Source organism: Rattus norvegicus, chromosome X, assembly GCF_021556685.1.
Source record: "Rattus norvegicus strain SHRSP/BbbUtx chromosome X, alternate assembly SHRSP_T2T, whole genome shotgun sequence".
Taxonomy (NCBI): domain Eukaryota; kingdom Metazoa; phylum Chordata; class Mammalia; order Rodentia; family Muridae; genus Rattus; species Rattus norvegicus.
This window is the reverse complement of record NC_141554.1, coordinates 8,830,369-8,843,597: the sequence shown is the minus strand read 5'-3', so window position 1 is coordinate 8,843,597 and position 13,229 is coordinate 8,830,369. Positions and strand designations below refer to the sequence as shown.

The 13,229-nt window shown below is 42.2% G+C and overlaps 2 pseudogenes; both read right to left on the bottom strand.

Moving 5' to 3' along the window:
- Positions 1 to 2,097: 2,097 nt before the first annotated feature.
- On the bottom strand, positions 2,098 to 5,766 carry Rcc1-ps1 (regulator of chromosome condensation 1, pseudogene 1; annotated as a pseudogene).
- Positions 5,767 to 10,216: 4,450 nt separating this feature from the next.
- Actb-ps8 (actin, beta, pseudogene 8) lies at positions 10,217 to 11,344 on the bottom strand (annotated as a pseudogene).
- Positions 11,345 to 13,229: the final 1,885 nt, after the last annotated feature.

The following is a 13,229-nucleotide window of genomic DNA, read 5'->3' as shown; positions in this document are numbered from 1 at the left end:
TTTTTCCTTTGATGAATATGGAGTGTCTTTCCTTATCTTTTTTGATGGCTTTTAGTTGAAAATTGATTTTATTCGATATTAGAATGGCTACTCCAGCTTGCTTCTTCCGACCATTTGCTTGGAAAGTTGTTTTCCAGCCTTTCACTCTGAGATAGTGTCTGTCTTTGTCTCTGAGGTGTGTTTCCTGTAGGCAGCAGAATGCAGGGTCCTCATTGCATATCCAGTTTGTTAATCTATGTCTTTTTATTGAGAAGTTGAGACCATTGATGTTGAGAGATATTAAGGAATAGTTATTATTGCTTCCTGTTATATTCATATTTGGATGCGAGGTTATGTTTGTGTGCTTTTCTTCCCTTTGTTTTGTTGCCAAGGCGATTAGTTTCTTGCTTTTTCTAGGGTGTAGCTTGCCTCCTTATGTTGGGCTTTACCATTTATTATCCTTTGTAACACTGGATTTGTGGAAAGATATTGTGTAAATTTGGTTTTGTCATGGAATATCTTGGTTTCTCCATTCATTTTAATTGAGAGTTTTGCAGGATACAGTAACCTGGGCTGGCATTTGTGTTTTCTTAGGGTCTGTATGATATCTGTCCAGGATCTTCTGGCTTTCATAATCTCTGATGAGAATTCTGGTGTGATTCTGATAGGTCTGCCTTTATATGTTACTTGACCTTTTTCCCCTTACTGCTTTTAATATTTGTTCTTTATTTTGTGCATTTGATGTTTTGACTATTATGTGACGGGAGGATTTTCTATTCTGGTCCAATCGATGTGGAGTTCTGTAGGCTTCTTGTATGCTTATGGGCATCTCTTTATTTAGGTTAGGGAAGTTTTCTTCTATGATTTTGTTGAAGATAGTTTCTGGTCCTTTGGGCTGGTAGTCTTCACTCTCTTCTATACCTATTATCCTTAGGTTTGTCTTCTCATTGAGTCCTAGATTTCCTGTATGTTTGCGACCAGTAGCTTTTTCTGTTTTACATTATCTTTGACAGTTGTGTCGATGATTTCTATGGAATCTTCTGCTCCTGAGATTCTCTCTTCTATCTCTTGTATTCTGTTGGTGATGCTTGTATCTACAGCTCCTTGTCTCTTCCTTTGGCTTTCTATATCCATGGTTGTTTCCCTATGTTCTTTCTTCGTTGCTTCTATTTCCATTTTTAATTCCTTCAATTGTTTGATTGTGTTTTCCTGGAATTCTTTCAGAGATTTTTGTGATTCCTCTCTATAGGCTTCTACTTGTTTATTTATGTTTTCCTGCATTTCTCTAAGGGAGTTCTTCATGTCTTTCTTGAAGTCCTCCAGCATCATGATCAAATATGATTTTAAATCTAGATCTTGCTTCTCTGGTGTGTTTGGATATTCAGTGTTTGCTTTGGTGGGAGAATTGGGCTCCGATGATGCCATGTAGTCCTGGTTTCTGTTGTTTGGGTTCCTGAGCTTGCCTCTCACCATCAGATTATCTCTGGTGTTACTTTGTTCTGCTATTTCTGACAGTGGCTAGACTGTCCTATAGGCCTGTGTGTCAGGAGTGCTGAATACCAGTTTTCCTGTTTTCTTTCAGCCAGTTATGAGAACAGAGTGTTCTGCTTTCGGGTGTGTAGTTTTCCTGTCTACTGGTCTTCAGCTGTTCCTGTGGGCCTGTATCCTGAGTTCACCAGGCAGGTTGCTTGGAGCAGAAAAGTTGGTCTTACCTTTGGTCCTGCGGCTCAAGTTTGCTCGTGGCATGTTGCTTTTGAGCACTCTTTGAGGGCGGCAACCAGGAGGGCCTGCACCACCTTTTCCAGGAACCCCCGTGCACTGGGGTCCCAGATGTCCTCAGGTGTTTTCCTCTGAAGTCAGAAATGTGGGCAGAGTGTAGTCTCTTCTCGCTTCTCAGGCATGTCTGCCTCTCTGAAGGTTTAGTTTTCCCTCCTATGGGATTTCGGTGCAGAGAACTGTTGATCTGGTCCTTTCAGGTCCCGTTAGTGTTGGAGCGCAGGGGACCTGCAGCTCCAGTGCCTCTATCTTCTGGTTCCCAGAGGCCGTATACAATTTCCTCTTGGTCCAGGGATGTGGGCAGGGGTGGGCAGTATTGGTGGTCTTTCCCACTCTGCAGTCTCAGGAGTGCCCACCTGTCCAGGTGGTGAGCCCTGTCTCCCACGGGTTTTGGGAGTAGTCGATGGGATTCTTGAATAATGTCAAGTTTTGAGGAATGAAGAAAGACCTAGTGCCTAGAATTTCGAACTGGTGATAGTTGGAGAGGCCAAAGTCATACCATACACATGGCCCTCACAGGAGATGGCAAAAGTGAAATAGGCCCCACAGAAGGCATCCTGGAACCATACATGGCCCCAGGTTCCCCGGGACTTCAGCAGCACACATCTGGGGACCAGGAGTCATTCAAGACCCTTGAAAGCCACCACAGTTGGCAAATAACTCAGGTACATGGACCAGCTGACCTTGCTCCCCACAACCCAAGGTGTTGAGGTTTCCATCACTTGTGAGCATCACCAAGTGGTCATTCCCCATGGCTACCTTTACCACCTGAGTATACAGCTGCACTTGAATAGGCACCATGCTCTTCTTCATGAGCTCCAACAACCTGATCACACCATTGTTGTCCCAGAAAGAGCCCCAGAGTAAGACTCAGCTGTATTCGGTGAGGGCTGCTGTGTGAGTGTGCCCCACTGACACTTGCACGACTTTCTCTTGCAGTTCCACTTTCCCAGGGACCATCTCTGAGCCCTCAACTGAGGTGTCCCTTCCCAGGGCACCCTCGTCATTGCAGCCAAAGGAATAGACCTGGCCACTTTGGCTCAGACACACAGTATGCATGCTCTGGGCCTCAGCCTGCACAACATCCTGTAGAAGGAGTACCAAGGCTGCCTTCTTCCTCTCCAGCACACTCTCCCCCAGCCCTAGCTGGCCCATGTGGCCCTGGCCCAGTGTCAGCACCAAGCCTGGTACTGTGTTGTGTGGACCTGTGTGAGACTTTCACCTTCTTGCTTTTGGGAATGGCATCTTCTTGGGGGCAACATTCTATTAGCTATGTGCTTGGGTGGCAACTTACTGTCCTCAGTGCAGGGAGGCCACAAGCAAGTCCAGCGCTCAGTGGTCGGCAGCAGCGAACTGCTTCTTGTTTTTCTTATGCCTGCATATTTCCTCAGGGCTTGTTAAAATGGGAGTCTGATTCAGTTTGTTACTCGGAACTTTGTTACTTCTCTGCCTTAGGTCTCTGGTCCATGGACCATTCTCTGAAGAATGAGAGGATTTTGAACAGGCTTCTTTGGGCTGGGCTCTTGAAGAGGGCATTGCAAATGGAAGGAGAGAAAGAAACTAAGAGATCTACAGTTGCCAAGGCCCTATAAGCAACCCAGTGCAAATAACAACAACTACTTCAACTAACCAATAGAGGAAGAAAGAAGCTCAGAGCTGAGACTTGGTTCATAGAAGGATGACACCTTGGAATGACAGACTAAATCTCATACCTTTACTCTCTGAAAAAATTAATAATAATAATAATTATTATCATTATAATAAAGTTGCCTAGAGTATTGTGGGAAGGAGGTGCTGAGAAGACAAGGTAACAGGAAATATGAAGTGAGATTGGTAAGAACCAGAAAGAAACAGCAGCAATGTTAAGGATGACAGTGTTGAGTCTCAAAGTAAGACAGACAAGAACAAGGTGAGGACCTGACTGGATTAAAAGCAGTCCTGTTGATACCCACTCTACTGAACAAGATAGGATAATTTCCAAAAACGGTTCCCAATTTAAGATAGAAAGGGCCCGCAGTAAACTTAATCAAGAGAAAATCATTACTTTACATTTTTTTTGCTGAGAATATAAAATACCAAAGGTGGGGGTCCTGAAAGTTCCTGTCTATAGAAAGGAGAGGGATGAGATGAGGCCAGGCTGGGCAAGAAAGTATAGATGGGTTCCAAGCACACAAATGCTAGATTCTGTCTGAAAACCAGGCAGAGAGCATAGAGACTGGCAAAGACTGACAGGGAGGAGTCCTGATGGATATTCATCAGATCAGAGCCATGCTCACAAGTCTGGGTGGCTGAGAAGAGCTCCCACAAACATCCCAGGAACACTGGCTGCTTGAGTTGGGATGGGTGCATGCCTTTAATTCCAGAATTCAGGAGACAAAGGCAGGTGGATCTCTGTGAATTCAAAGCCAGAATGTTTTTCATATAAATTTCCAGACCAGCCAGAGTGACAAAGCGAGACCCAGTCTCAAGAAAAAAAAAATGTTTTACAGTAACCAGCAACTGCATTTTAAACTGTACCCACCTATTGAAATAGTTGCGTGTGCATACAGTTATACAAGAAAATAGTATCTGCAGTAGCGAAAGGCAGAGAAGAAAGCCCTAAATGTCCCATGTTCCTTGGAACTCAATAATAGCAGAATAACCTGTACTATTTGTGACAAAAATGACCCCAAGTGGCACACTGGACATGAAAATGAAAAGGAGAGTAGTGGTGAAAGATGTTGAGTTGAGAGGCAGGAAAACAAGGGGGATATGAAAGGAGACAAGAATCCACTGAAACAAAATTTGCTTAAAGAATGCCCTACTGAGAGGTAGGGAGATGGTTCAGTGGGTAGGAGCACTTGTTTTGCAAGCATGAGAAGCTGAGTTAAAGTCCTCAGCCCTATATAAAAAGTCAATCATGGTTTCACATGCTTGTAACTCAGTGTTTAGTTTTGTTTCTGTTGTTGTTATAAAATATCCCAACAAAGCAATTTGGGAGCCACCAAGATGGTTCCTAGGGTAAAGGTGCCTGATGTCAAACCCAAAGATCTGAGTTCAATCCCAGCACCCACATGGTGAAAGGAAGGGGAGAACTGATACTACAGGTTGTCTTCTGAACTCCACTTGGACACTGGTATGCATGTATGTCTATGCATACACACAGGGAAGAGTGAAGGAAGAGAGTGAAGGAGAGGGAAGGAGGAGAGACAGGAGAGGAAAAAAATTTTTAAAAGCAACTTAGAGGACAAAAAGTTTATTTTAACTCCAGGTTACAATATACCATAGCAAGTAAATCAAGGTAGGAACTTGAAACAGCTAGTCTCTTAACATCCACAGTCAAGCAAACAACATAAATTAATGCATGTATTCTAGTACTTGACTTATTTTTTCCACTCCTTTTTAAAAGGTGTGGTTGAGTGTTTTGCATGCATGTATACCTATGCACCATGTTCCCACAGAGACCATAAAAAGACATTGTATCCTCTGAAACTGGAACTAAAGACAGTTTGTTGAGTTGTCCTGTGGGTGTTAAGAATTGAACTCAGGCCTTCTAGAAGGGTATCCAGTGCTCTCACCACTGAGAAACATCTCCAACCCTATGTTTTCTGGTTTTATACAATCTTTGACCCATGGACAGGCCCTATGTATCAACTAACATAATTAAAATCCTTCATAAACATGTTAAGAAGACCTTATTTCATATAATTCTATATCGTGCCAAACTGACAATTAAAACTAACAGCCTTAACCCAAGAACTGGTTGGTTAGCTAGCCTACTACAAAGTGCAAGCTCCAATTCAGTGAGACATTCTGTCTCAAGGCAATAAATAAGGTGGAGAGTCATACAAAATACCAGCCATGCATACAAATGCATAAATACACACAGGTACCATATACATACACACAGTGGCATAAAGATATATAATACTATACATTCTAATTTAAAAAGAACTCTAATTGGTAAGTAAACAGCATCTGGCCTAAGAGGGGCTTATGGGAAGTAGAAAGGTTGTTACATTTACTCTCCATAATTACTACTAGAGGATGAATTAGGCACTAAAGTATGTTTGGGCTATTTTTATATAAATATTAAAAAATTTCAGAATATGCAGATTAGGAGCGTATTCTCATTAAGATCAATCCATGCAAAGTTTTGTGAGTTTTACAATACATTAAAAGAAATAACCAGAAAGGCAATGAATTGGCAGAAGGGAGATGAAAATGAAGAGTGAAAATTATGTTTTCCTTTTTCTGTACATGTCACCAGGGACAATAAATATCTTTGATGTGCTATTTTCTTTTATTCTTTATAAATCTATCATATCTTTGGGGAATGTCTGATTTTCCCCTTATCATCTACATGTTCTGCATCCTCAGGTGTTTTTCTATAAGTCCTTAAATATGCCTTTTGACAACATAAGCTTTAATAGCCTAAGTTGAACAACTTCCTCTTTATGGTGCCTGGGTCACTGGGAATGCTCCTTCTGTCATGAAAAGTTATACAAATGCCCTCCTAAAGTTTTATCTAGTTTTTTAAACATGTATTTAGTCCTTCAACTAATTTGAAATTTCTCTTGTATTACGAGGAAGAGTCTAGCTTTGTTTCCATCCAGATAGAGATATCTTTCTTTTTCTACACAGTTGAAATGGGACATTTTTTAAAAGTGTGACCTGCAAAAATCCATTTAAGCAATATAAAAAGTCTAGAAATGAAAAAATTACTAAATTGGCCTACGTTTTAAAAACATGTATCTATTTCCAGGATCTCTGGCACTCCACTCCTCCTGTTCAAAGCTGTCACATCCTCCTCTTCTTTGCTCCACCCAGCAATAAAGCTTCCTATTAGCCTTGGACACCCAAGACCCTGTGGTAGCATACTTGAGTAATTCAGCAGAGCAGACAAAGTATGCTCTGGGGCACCTACTCTTACATGTAGGCCCAGGAGTGGTAGTATAGCAGGTGGTCCTGTTTCAGACAGTGCTGGCTCTGAGATCAGGGACAAAAGGGTGTGACAAACATTTTTCAATGGTCTAACTTTCATGGACACTGCCCCATCTGTACTCTGTGTCACACTTTCAGCTTTCATTGGCCTTTGAGGACAGGAAAAATCAGTGCATACCTAAAGCCTTGGTGACAATGAGTGCTATTGTGGTGTTCAGTGTGCTGGCTTTTTCACACACTGTAGCTCAAGCTGAAGTCCTCAGAACAGAGGATGCTCAGAGTTTGCCTCAGACAAGAGTGGACCTGGAAGCTTTGGTATAGGACAAAAGGCATGCACCCTTTGGAAATGAAGGAAGAGACCCTGATGCACAAGTCTCCTGTAACAGATGGATGGGAGGGCTTTCGATTACTAGCCTAGTTTCTGATATGTCATTGTGGAGACAAATATTAAGAATTTTATGTTGTAGTTCATGCATTACTAGCCAATGGGCAATGTACAAAGATTACTGAAACAGTAAGAAAGTACATAAATATACTTGGGTATAGATAACATTTGCACTACATCAGCCAATATTAGAGCAAAAATCATCTCAACAGTTTTCAAAAGAAGAAACACAAATGACTATAAATGTTTTTATTAATGTTTACATCACCGTGTGTGGTGAAACATACCTCTAATCCCTCAGGACAGGCTTATCCATTGTTAGTAGAAGTATAAACTGGTGCAGTCACTGAGGAAATCAGTATGGAAGTTTCTAAAGATAAAACCTGAAAAAATAATTACCATGTGATCCATCCTTACTTTCTAGGAATAGACTCTAAAGATTCTATATCCTACCACAGAGATACCTGCACATTCATGGTTATTGTTGCTGTATTCACAGTCTCAACTCTCCTTGTTAGCTTTAGCTGCAAACTTGATACATCCTAGAGTCGTCTGAGAATAGAACTTCTATTGTCTGGATCAGTCTGCCTACCAGGTATGTTTGTAGATTGTATTGATTTACAACTGCTGTAGGAGGATGGAAGCCCATTGTGGATAGAACCATCTGTCTTACTTGCTTTTTGCTGTGATTCTTCACAGCAAACTAATAGAAGAAAAACTAATAGTTCCAAAAGGTTAGAGTCTATGATCATCATGGCAGAGAATATGGCAGAGGGCAGGCAGGCATGGCATTAGAGCAGTAGCTGAGAGTTTACATACTTACAGAGAGAGAGAGAGAGAGAGAGAGAGAGAGAGAGAGAGAGAGAGAGAGACAGAGAGAGACAGAGAGAGACAGAGAGAGACAGAGAGAGACAGAGAGAGACAGAGAGAGAGACAGAGAGACAGAGACAGAGACAGAGGGACAGAGAGGAGAGACTGGGTGAAGCATGGGCTTTGAAATCCCAAAGCCTACCCCCAGTGACACACATCTTCTAAGAAGGCCAAACCTAATATTTCTCCAAAAGTTCTACCAAGTGGGAAACGAGCATTCAAATATATGTGCCTACATGGTTCATTCTCATTCAAACCACCACACCATCCCTCAACAGTTGGACCTAACCTGTATAAAATAGCTTAGTATAAGCCAGTCTGTGAGTCAGCTAGCAAGCAACCAACACTCTTCAAGGTTCCCATTTCCCATTGTACTTCTTTGGCTGGGAAATGACTTCCTTCCTTGGTCGGGGTAATGTTTTGTAGATATAGTAAACAGATCTCCTTTCAAGTTCTGGTCTTGAGTTCCTGCTTTGATTTCCTCACTGATGAGTTGTGATCTGTTATTGTAAGCAGGGAAGGTGGAAACTCATCTTCACCTGAATTTTCAGCAGAGTGTTTTAGCACAGCAAAAGAAATGCAACTAGAAGAGTGAGGAAATGGAACTATCCTCAACATCCATTAACAGATGAATGAATAAAGAAAATGTAGCACATGCACATTAGATTTCCACTTAGCCATAAAAAATAAATTAAATTTACAGGAAATAGATGGAAATATGTTAAAGAAAACAGGTTATATTCAGAAAAAAATTTCATATTTTCTTTCCTATTTGGATCCTAAATTATATGTGTATAAATGCTATGAAACTAGAAAAGATATTCTTCCAGTTTGTTTTCTGTTTCTGTGATAAAACACTGACCAAAAACATATTAGAGGAGGAAAGGATTTATTTCATCTGACAACGCCCAGGATACAATCCATCATTAAAGGAAAGCTAAGACAGGACCATGAGCAGGAACTTGGGGGCACAAACTGAGACAGAGCATGGAAGAACACTGCTTACTGACCTGTGACTTGCTCAGCCTTCTTTCTTATACACCTCAGGAGCACCTGCCCAAGAGCAGTACTGTCTGCACTGGACTGTGCCCTCCTACTTAAACAATTACTTAAAAAGAAACCCTACACACTTGCATACATACCAATCTGATGGATGTAATTCCTCAGTGGAGTTGCCCTTTTCGCACATAACTCTAGTGTGTGTCAGGTTAACAAAAAGCAGCACAAGAATCATGAGAGTGAGAAAAAGACATTGAGGAAGGTAGGGGAAAGAGGATAATATGATATATGCGTCAAGGCAGCAGAAGGGAAGCTATTAGACAAAAGAAGTAATGACAAGAAAATCATTGTAGTTGCCATAAATTAGGATTTTTTTCTTTTAAATGGTCATCCATGAGAATATGTCATAAAAAAACTATGACAGGAAAGCAGGATAAGTTGCATATCCACATCTCCAGCCTCATCATATTTTTAATGTGTTATAATGTATCAAAGGCTTGGTGGCATATGCCACCAAGACCAGACCCAGAGGCAGGAGATCTCTGAGTTCAAGGCCAGCCACTCTACAAAGTAAGTTCAAGAATAATAGGCTACACAGAGAAACCCTGTCTTATTTGTCTGTCTGTCTGTTTGTTTGTAAGGTGTGCTCTTTTATTAAAATGGTCGCATGTCAGTGTATAGGTCAGCCCTGGCTGCCACAACACCTCAACCCACTCCCAGGGAAACCAAAGCCTTCATACATCAAGTTGGGGGACAAATAAAAAGGGGGCCACGATGGCTGACCATTCAGAAATTAAAAACAAAAATGAAGTATTAAAGCTGAAGATTTAAAAAAAAGAACTTTTCAGTACATAATTTACACAGAAGCAATGCTGTCACCTTCCCCGGTGTGGACTCAGGGCATGGACATGGTCATCCTCCCCTTTTGGGTGGGTGAGGGACTTCCTGTAACCATCTATGTCATAGATACTTGGAGTGATTATTTTTTAAAAGAAGAACAAAACCAAAAACAATGTACAATCAAAGTCCTCAGCCACATTGTAGAACTTTGGGGGATGTTTGCTCCAGCTGACTGCTGTCGCCTTCACTGTTCGAGTTTTTAAATAATGACTCAAAAGCGCCAAAACAAAACAAAACAATACAAAAAACCTTTAAATTTTTTTAAAAAGAACAACAACAAATAAAAAACAAATAAAGCCTTGCCAATGTTGTCTCGTATTTTTTTCTGCACAAGTTAAGTTTTGCCAAAGAAAAGGTGTAAAACGCAACTCAGTTACAGTCCGCCTAGAAGCAAATGCGGTGCACTATGGAAGGGACTCATGGTACACCTGCTTGCTGATCCACGTCTGCTGGAAGGTGGATGGTGAGGCCAGGATGGAGCCACCGATACACACACAGTACTTGCGCTTAGGAGGAGCAATGATCTCAATCTTCATGGTACCAGCAACCAGAGCAGTAATCTCATTCTGCATCCTGTCAGCAATGCCTGGATACACAGTGGTGCCACCAGACAGCATTGTGTTGTCATAGAGGTCTTTACGGATGTCACCTTCACACTTCATGATGGAATTGAATGTAGTTTCATGGATGCCACAGGATTCCACACCCAGGAAGGAAGGCTGGAAAAGAGCCTCGGGGCATCGGAACTGCTCATTGTGATGACCTGGCTGTCAGGCAGCTCAGAGCTCCTCTCCAAGGAGGAAGAGGATGCGGCAGTGGCCCATCTCTTGCTTGAAATCTAGGGCAACATAGCACAAATTCTCTTTGATGTCACGCACAATTTCCCTCTCAGTTGTGGTGAAGCTGTAGCCGCATTCGGTCAGGATCTTCATGATGTAGTCTGTCAGGTCCCAGCCAGCCAGGTCCAAATGCAGGATGGCATGAGGGAGATGGTAGCCCTCATAGATGGACACAGTGTGGGTGATCCTATCTCAGGACTCCATCACAATGCGAATGGTACGACCAGAGGCACACAGGGACAGCACAGCCTGGTTGACTACATACATGGCTGGGGTGTTGAAAGTCTCAAACATGATCTGGGTCATCTTTTCATTGTTGGCCTTAGGGTTCAGGAGGCCTAGGTGAGCAACACAGGGTGCTCCTTGGGGGCCACACGCAGCTCATTGTAGAATGTGTGGTGCCAGATCTTCTCCATATCGTCCCAGCTGGTGGCAATGCTGTGTTCAATAGGGTGTTTCAGGATCAGGATGCCTCTCTTGCTCTGAACCTCATCGCCCAAGTAGCAGTCCTTCTGACCCATACCCACTATCATACCCTGGTGCCTAGGGCAGCCCACCATGGAGGGAAGGATGGCCGGGTGGAATCGTCGCCCGTGAAGCCTGCCTTGCACATGCTGGAGCCATTGTTGATGACAAGCACAGCAGTATTGTCATCCATGGTGAATTGGTGGCGGGTGTGGATGGGCGACAGAGGAGCTGCTAGAAGGCTGTGCTCGCGGGTGGATGCGGACTCAACCAAGAAACCCTGTCTTCAAACAAACAAAAGAGAACAGTGATCTGGAACTCTTTTACTTAACCTATGGAATTATAAATGGTTCTTCTGCTTAAAAAAATAGCCTGGAGTTTACTCAGAAAGTTAAACAGGGCTAGACAGGTTGTTCAACACTTAGTGTTGAGGCCTTTTCACCCCTCACCCTACCCCCCCCAATACCTGTAGCAATTTGTTCCATGCCTGGTAGCTATTTCATATTGTTGCTGTATGCCTGTATTGTTGTAATGTGTCTGCCAATCACTGATGCAGAATAAGTTGACTCAGAACAGCATCATGCTGACCACATATATCCTATATGTTCTATATGCATAAGGTTTGTTAATCTTAATAAATTCCACAGCTATAACTTTCACATTGGACCCATCAAATTAAAGATCAATATGAACTGCTATGTCTAAAATGGCTTGAGTCAGAGCCAGCCACTGGGCAGCACTTTCAGCACCTGCCTATGAGCTCAGTGTGGTTTTTGTGGTTTTAGCCTTTATAAGCTGGCCCTGGAAAATGTCCAGTTCACATCTTTGAGCTGATGTCCTGATTGATCAGTCTTAGGGTGTGCGTTCAATAAACCATGGTTGTTTAACTGTGGTTTGTGGGGCAACTCCTGGACCCTAAGAAAAACTATATGCTCAGACTTTTATTTTGAAGTTTCTTTCTTTGTGTGGGGACAATTTTGGTGGTCAGAGGACAACTTTTAGTTGTCTACTTTGCTGAGGCGGGGTCTGTCTTGTTGTTTCTAAGGATATGCTGCATACTCCAGGTTACCTAGACCTCACACTTCTGAGGAATTCTGTCTCTGCCTCTCATCTTACCACAAGAGAGCCAGGACTGCATTTTATGTGTGTCCTGGAGACTTGACTTTGGTCATCAGTCTTATACAGAATGTGCTTTTACAAATTGATCAATCTCTCCCACCTAAGAAACTGAATTTTGTTCTTAATGTGATGGGACACACACACACACACACACACACACACACACACACACACTCACTCACTCACACACACTGAACACCCTTAAACCAGCATAATGACCTGGTTTAGCCTATTTTTATTAATTATCTGGGAAATTCAAGCAATGGACCTCAATCACATTCACACTTGCTTCCATTCCTCCCAGCTCTATCCTCCCACTCTTGTACCCTCACCCTCTGCCAAAAAATGCACCATATACTCATTGGAGAATAGTCAGACTCACAGTGGCCAGCCTCTTAAAGAAAATTGAATCTTTCCCTACCACACATTCCCCCACAATACCAGAAGTCATCAACTGTGAAGAAGAAAAAAAAAAGATGGACAGTGTCTGGCAACCTGGTTGTTCTGCTCCATTGTTTATAATAATTGAGTACATGTCAGTAAGAAATGTTTCCCTGAGTTCCATGAGCCCTCTAGCAAATTAGTGGAACCCAATAAGGGAATCAATCATGGGAACCCTACCTTTCAGTCAGTTACAAATTGAAGGAAAAGTCTTCTGGGACAGAGCCTTGCAATCTATGTGTTCTGATACCACCTCCAAAGTAGACTTGCCTGAATTCAGTTGAGTAAAAAAAAGAAACACCAGGAATCTGGAGAATCTACTTAAGAGTGTATTTCTTGATGTAGGAAAAGAAACCCCCAATATTTGATGTCAGAAGTAACACATTGAGTGACCTGTAAGATAGGAAAACACCTTGGGTTTTCCTCTCTTTCTCATAATGACCAGAAGAATGGAAACCAAGTTCACACAAAACCCCCCCATGAATATTAATGGGAATATTATTCCTAATACACAAAGAGTAGAAACAACCTAA